At 42.2% G+C, this 19,476-nt stretch overlaps 1 protein-coding gene and 1 pseudogene across 1 annotated transcript in view; both read right to left on the bottom strand.

Annotated features, from left to right (window-relative positions):
- LOC134480476 (uncharacterized) overlaps positions 1–2,720 on the bottom strand; it is a 21,379-nt gene extending 18,659 nt beyond the window's left edge. Inside the window, exon 1 of the mRNA XM_063267967.1 lies at positions 2,277–2,720. The gene's annotated coding sequence lies outside the window, so the exon portion shown is untranslated. The remainder of the gene's footprint in view (positions 1–2,276) is intronic.
- LOC134480445 (reticulocalbin-1-like) overlaps positions 1–12,027 on the bottom strand; it is an 18,905-nt pseudogene extending 6,878 nt beyond the window's left edge.
- Positions 12,028–19,476: the final 7,449 nt, after the last annotated feature.

Consider the following 19,476-nt stretch of genomic DNA (forward strand, 5'->3'; position numbering starts at 1 on the left):
CCTATCTAGACTGGGCTTTTTTGCTATACTGCAGGTACAATCAATTTTCCACACTACTTCCATGATTTTCAAGAATGATTAAGACAAAAATAAGTTGAACATAATGGCCAGAAAGGGGGTTCTGTCAAGTTGTCTTATGTGGGACAAGATACCAAGCTGTAACTGGTCAACCTAAAACCACCTGTTCCCAAAACTAGCAGAACTTACAGAAAATACATACTTTCTTATCATTCCTCCTCCCCGATGGTCAGAGATTTATTGAGCACCTACTACAATCCTAGCCCTGTGCATCTAAGGGTGTAATGGTGAATAAAAAAATTAATAAAAAGCCTCATTAAGGAATAAAGAAAAATGAAACATAACTTTGAAACTCAGAATTCAATATAAACAAAACCACGATATCTTTAACTGGTGATTTCTGAGAACTTCATCATTTTTCCCATGGGCTTCTACAGTAATGATACTCAGTCTTGATTTGGTAAATCACAAAAAGCAAGTCACACGTCTTTCTTGGCTCCCACAACTGTCAAAGGGAACAACACTGTCGCTGTCCATTGTGCTTCCCTATCAATCCTGCTATGGATGGTAATGAATTCCAGTCTTTTCAATGTGAAAACAGGCAACCACTTGAGGGTAAAGGTTATTAAAATTACCCAAACCGGTATATTCTCTAAAATTTTCACATAGCATTTTACTGATATCACAATGTAAATTCACCACAAATATTTAATCAATGAAAATATTGAATAGCTCTGCAAATAGGAGCGATAATCATATATACTTGAAAACAACTATCATGGAAACAAACGATGTAATAGGAGAAAAGTTACATCACTTAAAGGTACAGAAGCAGCAAAAAAGACACTACATTTCTTGGTTTGAATGTTAGGTGATACACTTGATCTCTAAAGACAGGCAATGTACTTGATTTTTAAGCCCTTCAACTGTGCCCTGTCCACACAGAAACTGCAGTAGATGACAATCTTTTGTAAGATTTATTTATTTATATGTGAGACAATGCAGCTGTCTTCAGACACACCAGAAGAGGGCATCAGTACTCATTACAGATGGTTGTGAGCCACCATGTGGTTGCTGGAATTTGAACTCAGGACCTCTGGAAGAACACTTGGTGCTCTTACCCACTGAGCCATCTCTCCAGCCCTCACAATGGCCTCTTACACAGCATCACAGTGGTCTATTTCACTAGATGGCTCCAGGGTGATAACAGAGAAACTTTCACAGTTCCTGAGCACTTCTGAGTTCAAACACCACCAGTGCCCACTCTGTGCTGTTGGCACATTCTGACCTTCTCCTAAGGGTTGTCAGCCACAAAAGGGACGGGTTAGCCCCAGACAGCATTCACTGCCCAATCCTAAAAACCCCCTCGATTCTGAAAAAGCCACATTCCATGCTTGCTCCATATTTGAGGAAGCCAAATGGTTGATCTGGCTCAAGGCTCTACTTTTCTTAGCTCATCAACTTTCTTTTCCACTTCTTGTCACAAGAAGTATGTTTTTATGCTGCAACTACACTGCAGTGTGTGAAGGAAACCACCATAAACTCTGGGTGTCACCTCTTGAAATTTAAAATTCATGGCTTTCTAATCAGCACCATGGAAAATAAACAAAAACAAGCAAAACCATTCCAAAGGAACTTGCTGATCTGGAGGCCTGCTCATAGCAGGTAGGAAAGAATTAAATTATGCAGAACTGTAATCTCTCAGAGCTTTGGAGTCTAAAAAAGAGGAAATTTCTGTTTATGTTCCCTTTTAATTGAAGGAGGGTATTTTACATCTTCCAAATACAATCTCTTGCAAGGGGCAACCAATTACAAAGTAGATCAGAAGAAATCTATTAAATAATCATTCATTGCCTGAGGTTTTAAGGAAATATTTTCCTATGATCCCTGTCCTTTAACATACAATGGAAACATTACAGGGAGTGTGCCACCAGGCTAAGCTGCCTCTGAAAAGCCTGTCCTGCCCTGGCAGGTACAGGTCATTTAATTCTAAGTCAATCTGGAGAGAGGTGACAGCCCCAAGTTGCTCTGGGGATGTCAGAGCACAGCTCTCATGCACACTCCAGACCACCTCTCCATTCTTTCCCAATGCCATAGGCTTTCCAATCCCTGCTTCAGCTCTCCATACATCCCTGAACCCTCCCTTCCCCTACCCAATGGGCTCACTTTGCATTGCCTCCTTCTGCCACTGCTTTCCCAGGGCGGGGGAGGGGGGGGCCCAGAAGGAGCCTTAGGAGGGACGCGGGTCTCCTACCTACCTTGATGATGCTGCTCTGGCGGTGCAGCCCGCCCTGCTTGCTCCTTGCTGTCCCTGGGGAGCAGACCGGAGGTCGGACTAGGGGTCCACGCACAGGTCCCCTGGCAGGGCTGGCCTGGGCTTCATCCCTGGAAACTGCAAGGCTGCAGTCTCAGTTGGAAACCCCGCCGCTGTCTTAGCGCGCCCTCCCGTGGCCGAGGTGACCCCCAACGCCGTTACCGCCCCCTTCTCTGTCAGCTTCTTCTGATTTTTCTTTTCATTTTTTTCTTTTCTCTTTTTGTTCGCGATGTGGCGCCTGCGAAGAGCTCGTCTCCAGGAAGGAGGACATCGTGCAGGCAGAATCACCTCTGGGCCCTGCCGGGGTCGGAGAGGGAGAGAGAGAGGAGTCAGCTTGGGCGGCGGCGCCCTGGCTGCCGGCACCCGCAGAAGGAAAACTCGCCCAGGCACACGCGCTGCTGCGGGCGCGAAATATAACGCGAGCGCCCCGCCCGCTCAGGCCCCGCGCTCACCCACGAGCTCCGCGTGCCCTGAGGCCCGGCTCGGGCGCGGTCAAGCTGCGGGGTGGGAAGGACACGTGTGCCCACTCCGTGGCGCAGACAACACGGGGAGGCAGGACAAGGGGAGGCGTGTGGTGTGGAGCTCCGGGCTCCGCTCAGGCCCGTCAGTCCCCTCTCAGGGCCCGCGGAGGCCCGGGCGGCTTCTTCGGGCCTCCAGGCCCACCATGACCAACCTGAGGCCATCACAGCCGGAGCTTCCTGGTGCCCCAGGCTGGAGGCTTGGGCATGGCGATTGTGGTTGCCACTCTCCTAGGCCGGCTCAGCAGGGCACAAGCCACCACCTGCTGTCCTCTCCTGAAGACATCTTGATGGGGCTGAGAGCCCACATCCAGCAGGCGAGCCTCAGTGCTCAGGGCCATGGTCTTGGGTCTGCACCTTGTTGCCAGCCCCTCACACATATGGCAGCATCACACATATGGCTCCTTCTACCAACCGCCACTAATCACCATTTGGACATTCCATCACAGTGTTCTCAAGAAGAAAGATTGTAAACAAACACGAAAAGAATGAAATTTAAAATCTTTTTTATCAGGTTGGAGAGATGGCTTGGTGGTTAAGAGCGCTGCTTCTCCATTGCTCCCAAGTTCAATTCCCAGCAACCACATGGTGATCCACAACTATCTGTAGTGGGATCCAATGCCCTCTTCTGTCTGAAGCTCTCTTCTGACATTCAGGCACACTCGCAGACAGAGTGCTCATGTACATAAATAAATAAATCTTTAAAAATAAAACCTTCTAATCAGTTAATGTATCTACATCTAGAAGCTAGAAAAGGGTCACAGCAATATTAAAAATAACTCAGAAATAGTAAAGGGATGTAGGAGAGTCACAAAATTCACTGGGCAAGATGGTGTATACCTGCAATCCCAACACTCACAAGGCTGAGGTAGGTGGATTGCCTTGAGTTCAAGGCTAGACTAAAGTGTGAGTCCTTGTACTAGAAAACAGAACAATTGGGGAGGGGATGGAGAGAGAGACAGAGAGACAGAAGAGACAGAGAGACAGAGAGACAGAGAGGGAGACAGAGACAGAGACAGAGATAGAGAGAGAGAGAGAGAGCGAGAGAGCTTGATGTCATTTCCTGCACTGATGACAAGCTACTGAAGAATGTGAATGTCTCCTATCAAGCACAGAGAGTGCTAATGACAGAATGGGTTTCTTATTAAGATATCATAAACTATAGATGGAAAAGTAAAGGAATGTATAATAAATAAAAGAGAAATCAGACATCGGAAACCTAAATTTAGAAGACTGTATATGTTTAAGTCACAGGGGAGGGAATGGGACGATGTGGGGGAGAGAATAATCAGAATAAATTATATATGTGTATGAATATGGAAACTAAGAGCAACCAATGAAAAGAGAAAAGCAGGTTTATTTTACGATGAAATTGAGTTCCCATATGACACTATGTAACATTTTGTAAATTGATTATATGAATTATCAGCAATAAAAATCAATTGTTATTAAAGATGTGGTTGTGTTCATATTATTTAGAAATGTTTTAAATTCTTTTTATTTATTTGCTTATTTATTGATTGATTTTTTTTTAAGATAGGGTTTTCCTATATAGACCAGGTCGACCTCACAAAACAGATCCACCTGCTTATGCCTTCAAAGTGTTAGGATCAAAAGTGTATACTCACACATGAAAGTTACATTCTTAAAGTGATAAAAAAGAAAGTACAGTTATCAACATGGTACAATTATTGAACAGTGATCAAGTGAATGGAAATATCAGAAACACATTTAAGGCATTAGGTCACTGTTGTTAAAAGGATCTTAAGCAGCATATATAATTCAAATCATCCAGGAGACACATTTCGAAAAAAAAAACAAGAAACTGGGTAAAGATGATTTAAATTTTTTAATCTATTAAAAATTTTAAAGTGCATTCGATATGAAAGTGTAAGTGATATACTTCACATTTTTGCTTATATACCATCTTCAATTTTATGTGCATTCTGCAAATATTGTCCATGTTTATTCAGGCTCTTAATATTTCCCCATGACTGATAACATTCACAGATATCATATTGAGCAAAATGTATATGTTGAGGTATAATAGAATTGTATTCTACACAGTATAGCATAGAATTATGTATATATAACTTCCCATATATGTGTGTATATACATATGTAAATGGCTCAAGAAAATGAGTATCACTTTATCATTGTAGTATTATTTTCATCAAAATCCTGAGAACATTGAAATGGCATCAAATACTGACCAGATTGGCAAAAAACAAAAAAAACAAAAAACAAAAAGAAAAAAAAAAACTCCGAAAAATAAAACTCTTATAAAGAATCTAACGATACTAGCAAAAGATGCAAAAATATTAAAGTCTCAATGAAAAAAAAAAGCCCAGATGAAATACTGTATATTTTCTCAACTCTAGGATAATGTATTTTTGTACAACTATCAATAAAAGGCCTGAATTTTGAAGAATTCAAAAGTAGTACAGTATAATTATGCAGTGGACAATACTGTTGCATACCATTTTACATAACTGCATACACTCTCGTTCTTTTGTTCCGTGGTCTAGCAACGAACTCTGGTAGATTTATGGGGAACTCGGGTAGATTTATGGGGAACCATTGCACTGTAGACTTAAACTGGATTAATTTGGGGATGAGTAAGTCGCATTTTGTTAAAGTTGCTTTAAAAATAAACCGTTGGATATTAGTATGGCAAGTAATTCTCCCTGAAGGAAAAACCAGACACCAAGAACCTAGACCACTTCTATCCAAGAGAAATTTCTAGATGATAGAAATATTCTATATCTGCTGTGTTTCTGGCTATGGATTCTGGCTGGCTGTTTGCCTCCTGGTTTGCCTGCTGTGACTAAAGAGGCAGATTTTAGTTCTAAGTTTAGTTCATCTCAAATAGCCATGTGTGACCACTGGGTGCCATTTGGACAGTGTAGCCACAGAAAACTGAAGCAGTGTAACCAAAGACTCACCCAGGAGTCAGTTGACCTCCTAGAAGGTGACTTGGGAAAAAAGTTGGCAATGATAGCCTCTTGGGGAGCTCACCTTCACCAAAAACAAACTGTGAATCCTTACTCTTCTGAAATAGTCATAATGCAAATGGTCTCACACCCACCCCAACCCTCACCAAAGACACTTGAGAGGGAGCTGAACCCACTGTGTGCTTTAGATTTCAGTGTAGAAAGCACTTCCTTCGAAGTGGAGCAGACTGAGATTGCCAAGTCCTTTGCCTGGCACCAGGGACTTGGGCCTGACCAGGGGTGAGGAGGAAATGAAGAATGACATTGGACACACTTACATGGGGAAGGCTGGGTCCATGAGCTGGAGAAAGGCAGCATCCCAGAAGCTCAGCATGTTTATTATATAGAGTTGGCCAGGAAGCAGGGCTGTTGCTCCAGGCAGCAAGGAGGTGGGCATTACAGGCAGATAAACAAGGAGGGGAGGACTATGCATATGTAACTGACAAGGGGCAGATTTAGCTAATCTCAGTAGGAGCAGTCTCTGCAGCTGGCAGTCTTCAGGCTGTAAATATCCAGATGGGGCCAGGGGGAAAGGTAGAGTAGACTTTTTCTGCACACACTATCAACACCATCCTGAGAAGGCTTTGTCATGTCTCTGAGCCTCAAGGGGTATGGGGGCCTTTGCCTTTTCCCCATGGATAAATGGCTTTGGGTCCATGGCATGGTCATATCATTTTTACAACACACATCCTCTTAGGGCTGCAGTTCCTCAGGACTTCCTCTGCACCCACAGTGAGATTTCAAAAGAAAAACAGAAACCAAACAAACAAAAAATGTGCTCAGTGAACTGGTTAATTCCCTAAACTATACAGATCCAGTGTCCTAAGTCTAGGACTTCCTCAAAGGCTACAGAAAATCCTGTGGACCTAAAATAAGCAAGAAAAAAAAAAAGAAAAAAGGAAAAAAAACAAAACAAAGACCCTTGTCCCCTCCACAAAAAATGAATGGGAGAAAAAATTATTAAAGGTTTTCATAGAAAATTGTTTAAGAAAAACACACGGGAATTGTACTTAATAGAATTAGTGTGCTGAGATGTGAGGCCCACTCACAGCATGCAGCATTTGGGAGTCTCAGACAACTTAACAGAAGAGGACTCCTAATTATTCTTTGTGACCACTCTCCACATACTACTCACAGCTTAATACTAACCTTCATAATTGAGTTGGGGATAGTATTCACCATAGCAGATAATTGAAGCATTTGTGCACAAAGACACAGACACACACACACACACACCCACAACCATGCACACAAAACACACACACTCACACACACACTCACACACATACACACAGACACACACACATGCACACAAAACACACACACACATTCACACACATACACACAGACATACACACATGCACACAAAATACACACTCACACACACACTCACACATACACACACACACACACATACACACCCACAAAACACACACAAAACACAAACAAAACACACACACTCAGGAGCACACACAAGAGAAATGCATATTCTATGAAGTTTCTTGGCATATTTTTATTTGTAAGACTCAATGCTGGAGTATTCTTGGTTTTGCATAAAGTGGGGGGAAAAGTCAGGCTTCATTTTCCCCCTTTTGAAATGACAGATATCTGTGTGTTAAACATACTCTGATGGCTGTCCAGGCTGCCTCGGCCTATTTGACAGCATCCAGGTCACCTTGGTCAGGACAGTGGTTGCTCTTCTTATTGGCAGCTGGTTTGCATCACAAGAGTTTTTCACGTCCTTACCAATATTAGAAGTTTGGTGACACAAGCAGCTTGACAAACAGTAAAATTATTGTGGTTTTGCCTTCCTGGAGAACATTAAAATTTACATGTTTTGCATATGGCTTTTTTTCTTAGCATTTAGTCCTGCTTTAGCGCTGTTCAAATGTGGCCATGCAGCCAGCATCCCTTTGCTCCAGGCTCTCAGCACCCCATTCCCGTCACTGACCTGATGCATACTTGGTCCCAGCGATGGACAGCAGAGGGACTTGACACACAGCGTCCACTCTGCTCCACTGCTTTGCTTTTTGTAAATTCTTTATAATGGCTATTTCTTGATTTATTATTACTATGAACCTGACTTTTCTTGATATTTTGAGATAGGATCTTATGCAGCCCAGGCTAGCCTTGATTTCCCAATTCTCTGGCCTTAGTCTTCCACCATTCCCTGATTCTGAGTTTGTTATTAGATGTAGTTGTATGGCCCCATTTCCAAATCAAATGTTCTTCTGGCTTTATGACTTTGCCCTTTCCACAGACTTTTATTAATTATGCAAAGCAGATGGTGTTTAATGTTTAAATACTAGATATATTAACTCGTCAGTCCCCAAGACAACTCTGTGAATTAACACTCGTTATCATCCTCACTGTGCAGATAAGGGAATTGAGTCACACAAAGGTAAAATAACTTCTCCACAGTTGAACATCCAGTGGGTGTGAGAGCCAAGCTTTGAGTCCAACTACAAAGTAGATTGGCCTATAATGTGTCTGCTGCTGCTGTATATTCAAATGGTAAATTCTGTACCCTAAGGTCTGGTTGCTCCAAGACAAGGAGATCCTCATGTATACCAGATTTTCTTTCTTTCTTTTTTTTTTTTTTTGCCTCCTAAGTTATCCCTGATTGGTTAATAAAATCCGTACAACATGGGCTGGGCAGAAGAGAGGGGACAGAGCAAAGATTCCCTGGGCCTGGGGGCTCAGGCAGGGTCCACGAGGAGAGGGAAAAGACATGGAGGAGAAGGAAGGAGACACCACCCCATAGGGTAGGTGGATCGTGAGTGTATTGCCATGAGGGGCAGCCTGTCAGAACAGGAGTGGCCCAGGCAGAGCTTGGCAAGCAATATTCGGGGTTATGGACAGGGAAGCAGAAAAAATAGCACAGAGGGTTGATGTCTGCCCAGCTTTAGTACTTTAAGGCTTATTCTAAATCTAAAAGTTTTGTGTCTTTTATTTGGGAACTAAATGATCTACGGTGGGGTAGAAACCCCCTAATAATATTTACTGTAGCAATGGCCACTCAATTATTGTGGTATTTTAAATATAACACACATTGATTTTCACAATTCAGATGCAAGGCTTTTTATGTTTCCAATGTGACTGTACACCTGAGGTCATGTCTAGGTATAGAGACGTAACATGGCAGAAATACCTAGAACATTTTAAGGTCATCACACTGACCACATGAAAGCCACAGGCTATACAGACTATGATGGATGAGGAGAAGGCTTAGTGCTCTCTGGAGTCCCCTTCCCTAGTCTTGGGATAAGACTTCCAGTAAGTCAAGACCATATTCCTCTTCCATTTCTCAAGGAGCCAGGGGTAGACCCACATATATCATTTCTTTGCCTGCAGGGTTTTTTTTTTTCCAAGAGCTGCCCTGTTTGAGGACTTGGCAACGGTAAGCACGATCAGAGGAAGGCCAGCATATGGATTCTGTATAACTCTGCTCTGACAGCATGTACCTATCAAGTACTGGAAGCCTTGCTGGAAAGATTAATCAACCTCTAGTATAAAAAGGAAACAACCCGAGGGCCATATGGCTGTAAATCAAGTCTTAAACCATAGCCCAGTATGGAAGTTCAGCCTTGGATCTTACATCAAACAGCGATAGCATCCAAAAGAAAAATGAAACTGAAATGGCAAGGTGACTGGTAATGACCTCATGGCAAGGATATCTAAGTCATGTGGAAAGATCCCAGTGCAAAGACACATGTCCACGAAGCTTTCACCAAGAATCGCTATTCTGTGTTCTACAACATTATATATACACACACACAAAGAATACTCATTTATGGTCAGCTATGGGGATTGATTCTCTGGGAACCTGACCTTGAGATAGAGATAGATGTATAAAGGTGTTTGACAAGTGCTCTTGGGGACCAAGGCTGTGACAAAGAGGAGAGAAGAGGATGGGGCAGAGAGCACTCTAGCTCTAATGCAGATACAAGGGTATGCAGGCAGCCCTGTGTGGGGCTAGGAGCTGGCCTGACCCTGAAGTCTTAGCCTGCACTGGAACAAGCAGGAGGCCCGGCCTTAAAGGCTCCATTGGCTAAGGACGAGGTTCCTGGTCAGAACCCAGTTACCACATTGTAACCACATAGCCATCCCTTCTCCAATATCATTCTTCCTGAATTTCCAAGTCCTATCATGAGGATATTTGGGGCTCCACTCTGATCTTTTGCTCATAGCAAACATAAAAATCAGGTGGATGGGCAGGGAGTGGAATGGCCTAAGGTTAGGCTAAACCTCAATTTTAATGTGTCCATAAGTTCAGGAGGGAGTCCATTGGCATTGTCATCTGTGGCTTCTGTGTCCTTATCCCCGGTGAGCTGACTCTGTGATACGATGCCACCTCACCTTACAGATGTCAGGGTGAAAATCATGTTTGACTTTTCTGGGAAGAACTCTGCCTTTTCCTACCATCTGGAGTTATACAACATCTCTATGCACAGCTCAGAAGAGAGGGGTGGAGATTGTGGAGGCCTTAGAACTTGAGGATCTTTTCTGATTAAGGCACATATTTTTTCCTATGTAATTTTCCCCTTGCTCTTTCCCTAATGATGGTTGACTTCATTCCTGGCCTGAAGTAAACTGGATTCCAAGGTTTTGGATTAGGGAAGTCCCTATTTTTGAGATGACAGGCCCAGCAAGGGATCCCACTGCATACAGGTTCCTATTCCCAAGGAAGTTTTTGTTGCAGAATCACAGCATGGGGGCAGCAGCACAGGATATCTCCCAGCTTTCTCTCCTGCACCTGCTGCAACTGTAATAAGGCTGTTTGTTTGTTTGTTTGTTTGCTTTTTATTAGAAATACCTAAAAGCTGGTCAGAGTTAATACATGCCTTTAATACCAGCACCCACAAGGTATTTTTGTTTTTGCTTTTGTTTTGTTTTATTTCATTTCATAATTTCTGTAATTGTTGTTAGGATTCTTATTGTAGTCTTTGATAATTCCCTCTAGCTATTCAATTTGTATATAGAATGTAAAGCCATGCTCTGCATGGTCCTCTTATTCATGTTAAGGATTTTATTCTTACCACCGATGCCACAGATGAACACAATATTTACTTTCAAATCAGGGAAACAGGCATAAAGAGGAGAGCTATGTAGTTTGGTCTCAGGTAAGCAGGCAATCAGGAGTGTAGGATGGCTTCCCAATATTTTGGATTAGGTAAGCTTCTGTTATTGAGATGAAAGGCCTCTGCTGAAACCTTCAGTTGAGTAAAAGAGAGCCTGTAAAGACTGAAAGAGTGGTTGCACCTTGAAGGTGAAGGCTGGCCCTTCAGTGCCTCTGCAGCCTGAGGCAGAGTAATTTTGGGAACACAAGAGCACTTGGCCAGAGATCATAGGGGACTGCATTTTGCTTGAGCCCTGAGACCTGGATGAGCAGAGGCCTCCACAGTCCTGATAAAGGGAAGCAGAGTCACATAGATGCAAGGGATCAATGGATCTGTGATCTGCATGTTATCCTCTTCATTTATCTTTGCTGTGTACATAGTATATGTAAACGACAAGGGCATCCTACTTTATCACATCTAGTCTCTCTAGATGTTAAAGCATGTGCAAGTGTAAACACAGTAGAGTTAGTTCAGCAATACATTGTGTCCCATTTTGTTAAAGACCTTTATTTTATTTCTATTTATATATTTTTTCTTTTTCACTTTACGTTCTGCTCACTGACTACTGATACTTAATTACTCTCTCCCACAATCCTTCCCCAATTCTCCTGGCACAGTCTTCTCTGAGTGTATGAGGGCCAACTGTCTCAGTACCTCCCTTCTTTTACCAAAGCCTTTCCTGGGGGCATTGTTGAGGATGCTGGTTTTGAATGCCTTGGACTTGGCTTTCTTCGTGCTCCAGTTTGCTGGCTTTGAGAAGTTTGTGAAGAAATGTCTGTGAACTTGGTACTTCCTCCAGATGGTACACAAGAGGCAATGGTTTTGTTAATATTTTTGAGAGTATATTTCAATCAAACCTCTCCTACTAATATCCTAACAATGACAAAGGTAATGGGAGGCTACACATCTATTTCATTAGTTTTCAGTTCTTCTCAGACCAGCAGTGTAGAAGCCCACAAAGCTGGCAAAGTGAAGTGAGGTCACGCAGGGGTCCTAAGAGCACAGTCCTACTTTCTTATAGTAACTCCTCGGGACTTACCACATCCATACACCCGTAGCTCCATATGCACTGGACCCCAGTGACGTGCTCAACATTCATTGCTTTTGTCACTCAGTTTGCCACAAACGTTAGAAATCTGAAAACTTCAGCAAATTTGAAGGTGTGAATAAGTCCCAGTGACTGGAGTAAGCTCAAACAGTCTGTGACAACGAAGAACTGACTGAGCATCCAAGAGACAAGACGCTCACCAGGACCACAGTTGTATCCCAGTAAGAAAATTTGAATAATAAGTTTTCAGGTGAAAAGATAAATTAGGAGGTCATAGACCTAAAAGTTTTATCCTTTGCCCTCAGGGGAGCAGCCATTCTGTCAGACTTTCCTGGCCCTCTCACAGGATCAGAGTTCTCACCTGGAAGCAGGGTTATCTGGAAGGCACATAATACATATCCACAGACTTCTCTTTGGGTACAAACTGATAGGCAACTTCAAGGCTTAAAGTCATTCTCTCTCTCTCTCTCTCTCTCTCTCTCTCTCTCTCTCTCTCTCTCTCTCTCTTTCTCTCCCAGCTTGAGGCTGCACACACGCTGCATTCTTTTGTGCACTCTGCTTTTTTAATTGCAGTTTTCTTTTCTCAAACTCCCACAATCATGCACACGTGTGTTCATTACCCTTTCATTCTCACACACACTCTTCATACACACCTCATACATATCTCACACACACCACATGCACTCTCCTGTCACTCACACACACAGTCTTCATACATACCTCATACATATGTCACACACAGCACATGCACTCTCCTGTCACTCACACACACAATCTTCATACACACCTCACTCATATCTCACACACAGCACATGCACTCTCCTATCACGCACACACACAATCTTCACACACAGCTCACACATATCTCACATACAGCACATGCACTCTCCTGTCATGCACACACACAGTCTTCACGCACACCTCACATTCTCTCCTCACTCATTTTCACATTCTCTCCTCATGCTCTCTCCCTGGCTCTCACATTTGTTCTCAGACTCGCTCCCTCATTCACTCTTCACATTCTCTCTCCACTCACTCTTCACATGCTCTTCTCATGCTCTCGCATTTGCAATCACATTTGTTCTTACATTTGCTCTGTCATTTACTCTCTCATTCACTCCCTCTTGCTCTCTCTCATTTAGTCTTCACATGTTCTGTAGCCTTTCTCTTGCCCCAGTCCTTTATTAATAATCCAAAAGCGGATAGAAAAAAGAGATTTTATAATCATTGCCAAATCAAATGCAAAGAATGACTACATCTCACCAAGAACTAAGAATTACAACTGTTCTCCAAAGTTTCAGGCTTGCCCTATACCCAGGCCTGTGGCCAATATAATAATAATAATTGTAAACTTATCATTATTTGAACTTTAACTCTTTACTTTTATACTTCAGAGTCCAAAGCTCTGAGATCAGCTAATTGCATTTTCCTGTGACACTCTAATGATAAATGACATAGGCAAAACTGCCAGGCAGTGGCCAGAAAGAATCAAGGTAACCCTTAGCACACTAATTCCACTAGCGTTCTGTTCCTTGCACACAATGACTCTCATAAGGGTTTCTTTAGTTAGACTTAGTTTACTAATATATTATTTTATATATTCTATACTTCCTTAACCAGTCTATAATATTATGTAAAACTTACTTCCTAACTTCAATAACTTTTTCCTTTCTTAGGGTCCCAATGTTGGCTCTAATTCATTTTCTCTTATTTTCTTCAAGCTGTCTTTGCAAGTCAAACCCTAATCTAGAACTACAATTCTGCAGTTATTACATTTTTTCCAAGATGAGAATACACAGTAACCACCTGGGCCACTAGGGCTGTGCTGTGCTGTGCCCCTATGCATCAATTTCCAATTGTCTAAGAATCATAACATCAAGGAACATCTAGTTTCACAGAATTCACCAGAGCAGGAGGAGAAAGAAGTAGGAAAGTCAGATATAATACAATAATTGTGCACACCAAGGCAAACTGATAGGCAGTCACACACAAATGAAATCTATACAGCCGTTGTCCAGGGCTAAGGTTTGGAGAAATGGAAACAACCAGTTTTGACAAAAAGCTACTGCGGGCTACTGAGATGTCTCCATTGTGTGTTGTCCCAGGCATTAGCCAGAACTCAGACAACAACGGGAGGTCAAAAGGATTCAGATTGGAAAGGAAGAAGTCAAAATATCACTGTTGCAGAGGATAGGGTAGTATACATGGGACACCCCAAAAGTTACAACAGAGAACTCCTAAGCCTGAAAAACAACTTCAGCAAAGTGACTGGGTATAAAATTAACTCAAACAAATCAGTAGCCTTCCTCTACACAAAAGATAAACAAGCTGAGAAAGAAATTAGGGAAATGACACCTTTCATAATAGTCCCAAATCATATAAAAATACCTCAGTGTGACTTTTATCAAACAAGTGAAAGATCGGTGTGACAAGAACTTTATGATATGAAGAAAGAAATTGAAGAAGATCTCAGAAAATGGAAAGATCCCATGTTCATGGCTTGGCAGTATGAAGATAGTAAAAATGGTCATTTTCCCAAAGTGACCTACAGTTGCAATGCAATCTCCATCAAAATTCGATTCCAATTCTTCATAGGGTTAGACAGAACAAATTGCAAATTCATTTGGAATAACAAGTAACGCAGGATAGCTAAAACTATCCTCAACAATAAAAGGACTTCCCTGGGAATCAGCATCCCTGAACTCAAGCAGTTTACAGAGCATTAGTGATAAAACTGTATGGTATTGGTACATAGACAGGAAGATAGACCAGTGGAATAGAACTGCAGACCCAGAAATGAACCAGCACACCTATGGTCCCTTGATTTTTGACAAAGGAGACAAAAGCATCCAGTGGAAAAAGGATATCATTTTTAGCAAAGGGTGCTGGTTCAAATGGAGGTCAGCATATGGAGGAGTACAAATCATCCCCTTCTTATTGCCCTGTGTAAAGCTTAAGTCCAGGTGGATCAAGGACCTCTACATCAAACCAGATCACTCAAACTAATAGAAGCAAAAGCGGGGAAGAATCTTGAACACATGGACACTGGAAAAAATTTCCTGAACAAAACACGAATGGCTTATGCTCTAAGATCAAGAATAGACAAATGGGACCTCATAAAGCTACAAAGCTTCTGTAAGACAAAGGACACTGTGGTTAGGACAAAACAGCAACAACAGATTGGGAAAAGACGTTTACTAATCCTACAACTGATAGATGGCTAATATCCAAAATATACAAGAACTCATGAAGTTGGACTGCAGGGAGACTAATAACCCTATTAAAAATTGCAGTTCAGAGCTAAACAAAGAATTCATAGCTGAGGAATATGGAGTGGCTGAGAAGCACCAAAAGAAATGTTCAACATCTTTAGTTATGTGGGAAATGCAAATCAAAACAACCCTGAGATTCCACCTCCCACCAGTCTGAATGGCTAAGATCAAACACTCAGGCTATAGAAGATGCTTGCACGGATGTGAGAAAGAGGAACACTCCTCCATTGTTGGTGAGATTGCAGACAGGTACAACCATTCTGGATATCAGTCTGGAGGTTCCTCAGATAATTAGACATTTCAATAGCTGAGGACCCAGCTGTACCTCTCTTGCACATATACCCAAAAGATGCTCCAACATACAACAGGGCACATGCTCCACCATGTTCATAGCAGCCTTATTTATAATAGTCAGAAAATGAAAAGATCCCAGATGCCCTTCAACAGAGGAATGGAAACAGAAAGTGTGGTACATCTGCACAATGGAGTACTACAGAGATATCAAAAACAATGACTTCATGAAATTCATAGGCAAAGAGAACAAACTAAAACATATCATCCTGAGTGAGTTAACCCAATCACAGAAACACACACATGGTATGCCCTCATTGATAAATGGACATTAGCCCAAATGCTCAAATTCTCCATGATTCACAGACCAAATCAAATTCAGGAAGGATGACCAAAATGCTGATTCTTCACTCCTTCCTTTAAAGGAGAAGAAGAATCCCTATTGAAGGGATAGGGATGCAAAGTTTAGAACAGAGCCTGAAGGAATGGCCATTCAGAGTCTACCCCACATGTGGCCTATACATATACAGCCTTCAAACTAGATAAGGTGGATGAAGCTAAGAAGTGCAGGCTGATAGGAACTGCATATAGATGTCTCCTGAGAGGCACAGCCATATCATGTCAAATACAGTGGCAAATGCTAGCAGCAAACCATTGAACTGAGAACTGGACCTCAGTTGGAGGAATTACAGAAAGATTGAAAGAGCTGAAGGGACTGGCAACCCCATAAGAACAACCATGGCTGCCAAGCAGAGTTCCCAGAGACTATGCCAGTACCAATCACTATACAGGGACTGTGCCATGGCCTCATCTGCATGTGTATCAGAGGATGGTCTTCTTGGGCACAAAAGGAATGAACAGCCCTTGGTCCTGCCTAGGCTGGGAAAGTGGCTGGATGGTGAAGGGAACACCTTTATAGAAGAGGGGGAGGGCGATGGTATTCAGACTTATTTCTGGAAAACAAGGAAGGAATAACATTTGAATTCGAAATGAAAATATCCAACGAAAAATCAACAACAACAAAATGGTATTTTGAGCTTCGAATCAAAAATAGCCACAGTCAGGAAACAGAGAATTGTATGCCTATGGTTTTCTTCAAATATGCTCAGGGCCCAGGTAGGTTCTGGGCCCAGGCTGAACCAAGCAGGTTCCTGCCACTGACTGCTCCTCTATTCCTGTTTCCAGAGGCATCATGCAGATTAATATTGGGCCAGAGATGTGGGCAGAACTGGTCAGAAGTGGCTTTCTCTCCTGTGGTCTCAGGATTATCTGCATTCCTGGGTGTTCAGCATTTTCTGCCCCGGGATTTGGGTGCAGGATTCCCGATGGCTTTAAACTCCCTTATACCATGTTTATATGTCCTGGGAGGTATTACAGAAAAATTAATGTTTATCCTATTAATTTGGTCAAAACTCTCATCGACAGAGTATAATTTAGAGGTAACTATATATTTGACAGCAAGCATACACAGTGGGTAATGTATGCATGATGAAGTTGAAATTCAGAGTTGGAAACACAGTGCACAGTGACTGTATAAATGCCTGTGAAGCTCAGTCTGACTGGGAAGTGATTTGATGCCCACTCCCCAAGAGAATGCAGAGATCCATCCCTCCCTGATAGCTGTGGGACTTCAGATGTTGACACTAATGATCAATAAAGAAGGTTCTTAAGAGTGAAGAGTTTGAGATTACTCCTTTATTGACCAGAATACATCCTATTTACTTGATAGTAACCAGATGCAGGTAGTCAATATATACAGTCTATATCCTTATCAAAATAGAAAAGCAAATGAACAAAACAACAACAGATAAATAACAAATCTTCAAATGAATAGAAGGAAAACCAAATAACCAAAACAATTAAAAATTAACCAAACTTTAAATAGAGGAATTGCATTAAGCATTTTTTGCTGCTCCTTTTGCAGAATAGACTTATAGCCTGTGGCTTGCCTTGGAGACATAGTAGACAAGCAGTTAGTGATGGTAATGATCTTTTCAAGAGGACTGGAAGTAGGTCTGTTTTGTTGGAGTGGGGATATTAAGGAAAAAGCCTACCAATACTGAGTATAAGTGATATTACAGACTTTGTCACAAAGTCTTTCCAATATTGTGAACTGATCTCCATGAAACTCTTCTGGATGACCCATCAGGACAAGTACAAATTTACATGTGCACAGTCTTTCTGGATGACCAGCAGCTCTTGATTGATGTGCATCAGCACTTCTCTGAGTCCCTCAAAAAGTGTACACTTGCTGGAGAGAGGCAAGGTGAAAATACAGCGTATTCAATCCAAAGAAATCAAACTAAAGGAGGAAAATGCAGTCCACAATTGCTATGGACACTACAGATGAGACGCAATAGTGGTGTATTTGCTGTGCACACTTAGTTCTCCTCCTGTAGCTCTTCTCTCCAAGGGAGTTCTTGTCGTGGACTGTGTCATGTTCGAGTTTCTGCTGGAGAATTTCAGACCTAGTAGAGCAAGGGAAAAAAGGTTTAGTGAGTGGTTGTCAATTCAGCTCTTCCTCTTACATCAGCTCTATTCAGTTGGACGATCCAGCATGACCTCTCAGCTGAGGTCAGTCCCTGCATCCCCAAGTGTCATAGAGTACCTGGGCTTGGATTTATATCTCACCTTTCAAACTGCTAGAATTTGCACTGTGGACTATGCACTGTACTGGGATTAAGAGAAAAATGAGCATTTTTTCCCACTGGTCCAGGTATATGACATTGAATAATAACATTTTAGCTATGTCTGAATCTGAGTTCAAGAGAGGTATGAGCAACCTAGAATACCATGTGGATTCCTTCTGGAGAACATGCCCAGAATTGAGGTGAAACTTCTGATTATGTTAGCACTGAAGAAACCCGTCTAGTTTCCATTTGTAACCACTGAATCTGCAAATACACAGAGAAGCCATCTCACTTCAAATCCATGGGAAGTGCATAGATCCTGTAATCACTGAGAATGTGCTCCATGCAAATCTTCCCAGCGTACGCATGGACATTAAAGGTGATTGTGATGTAGAAACAGAACAGCACCCTGTAAGTCTATGGCTAGTGTAAGGCAATTTGTGAGAGGACAGAAGAGAAAATGTCCTCAGATCTTTCCAGAGAGATCACAGGAAGAAAGGAGTAGAACATAGCAAGAAATCCAGAGGATCATATATATTGTTTCATGGGCAAAATTCACATGAACTGTACCAGAACTATACTCTGAGTAGCTCTTTAGCTGCCTGAGGCTGAAATCCATGTAGGTGGTCATTCACCCAAAACGGGTAATTATATAGGGAAAGGATATTCAAATGGATTCCAGCCTGTGTTCCTACCTGAACATTAATGCTTAATGTAAAGATTCCCCAGGATTCGCTGGAGGCATAAAAACAAATGTTGAGTGGGATATGTACATAGTGAATAGAGCCTATAGATAGCTCAGTCAGTGATGTGCTGTCCTCTCATAAACCGACATAGACTCAGGGTTCTTTCCCTATTACCAATCTTGCTTTCCAAGTTCCTGAGGCTGTGTAGAGCAGTCTTGTTCCCCAGCAAAGGATCATATGTTGGTGGTAGACTAGACTCTTGTTCTTGTTCACTGTTTCAGACTTTCCCCAAAGTGTGCAGCTTCTTCTAATCTGAGCTCTCTTTACCATAGCCTGAGTGACTTCATGCCCAAAGCTAGAATCATAGGAAATCTCCATAACCAGGATCCAAATCAACAATTTTTCTCCCTGTAATGTGATTGTGCCACAGATATTTTGAGTAAGTACGTAAAAGCTTGCATGGATTTTCTCAGACTGAATCAGAATCTATGGAAGGGCTCCACCCTATGGTACACTTTTACTCCTTTCCTGATGGACGTCTGGATAGATTCTCCTTCAGGGCTACTCTGGGACCACTACAACACTG

The sequence above is a fragment of the Rattus norvegicus genome, chromosome 9, assembly GCF_036323735.1.
Source record: "Rattus norvegicus strain BN/NHsdMcwi chromosome 9, GRCr8, whole genome shotgun sequence".
Lineage (NCBI taxonomy): Eukaryota > Metazoa > Chordata > Mammalia > Rodentia > Muridae > Rattus > Rattus norvegicus.